Raw genomic sequence first — 1416 nt, 5'->3', positions numbered from 1 at the left:
GGATCAAAAGGCATTGTATCATCTAACGATGGGGATGCTTCCCATGAGCCTGAGTGGTGGGACCCCAGCGGGTGGTCTCTGAGCACAGGTACCTCGTCACGCCTAGCTCATCGTGCGAGAATCATCATCGAAGCCACGGAACCATCATAATGAAGAGAAGAAGCTGTTAGCGGCATCGATGGAGGCCAGAAGAGAAGCTCCTCATGGGACCTTCACAACCCGCCAACACTCCCATGCTACTAGGAAAAACCTTATACGTGGAGTCTTATCAGTAGTGCGGCTATGTCCAAGACGCTACTGCTACTTACAGTAGCGCGGGACACGAAAAGCGCTACTGCTATATCCTTAGCAGTAGTGCGGCCCTGCCCAAACGCGCTATGGCTACGAGGACCACACCTTAGCCAACAAGCTATGTATAGTAGCAGCGCGGCCCCAAGGCGCCACGCTACTGCTAAAAATATAGCAGTAGCGTGTTTTCGTGGAACACCACTGCAACTAAATTTTTGCTGTGCCATGTGGCGGGCCCCACTTAGCAGCAGCGCGACTAGGAGGACCACACTACTGCTAGCTATTTAGCAGCAGCGCTGTTTCCCCACCCGCGTTGCTGCTAAGGCGCAGTAGCCACCTTTTCTATTCCTCTCCCCTCCCTTCTCCTCTCTTCCTTCACTCCCCCTCCTCTCACTTTGCTTCTTCTTTACTACTTCTCCCCCCCATTACTCTCTTTCTTCTATCTCTCTTTAATGCCCCTAACTAACTACACCACCTCCATCAATGCAACCCCTTTCTATTTTTTCTCACTTTTCCTCCCCTCCACTAGTTAGAGCCATCTCCTTTCCCAACTAGCTAGGTAGATCTACCCATTTAATGAACTGACCTCTCTACCTTCCTAACTAAATCTAGCCATGTCCAGAAGTAATCTTTGTCCACTCTTGATCACTAGCTAGGTGTGTGGCGACACCGATTGACCTCATCACCGTGCTCGATCTCTATCTCGAGATAGGCGAGTAAAAAGTTGTGATTTGCAAGAATGGAAATATGTGTGTGTGTGTGTGTATGTGTGTGTGTGCGATATGATGGAAATTGTGCATATGGCACGAGTTGCCGCCAAATTGTGCTTGAGTTGCCTATGTTTTGCTGAAATGCCGATTTATTTCCGTTTCGGCGACTTTCAGGCAAACTCTGTATGTCCTATTTTTAGGGAAGGTCATGCTGAATTTTTGTATGACTTTGATACATGCATGCATGCATTTTTATAATCAATTTTCTTATTATTACCGCGCAAGCGATCATGATGGTCAGTGGAATGGTGGTGGAAAAATGGTTGCGGTCGGCGTGCAGGACATGTATGAAAAAAATCTGACAAAGATTTTTTGTCCGTGTCGAAGATGCAAAGGAGGAGTGTGGCCCGACCCCTTT

Source organism: Triticum dicoccoides, chromosome 7B (genome assembly GCF_002162155.2).
Source record: "Triticum dicoccoides isolate Atlit2015 ecotype Zavitan chromosome 7B, WEW_v2.0, whole genome shotgun sequence".
In the NCBI taxonomy this organism is placed as follows: Eukaryota; Viridiplantae; Streptophyta; class Magnoliopsida; order Poales; family Poaceae; genus Triticum; species Triticum dicoccoides.
Note: the sequence above shows the minus strand (reverse complement) of the source record.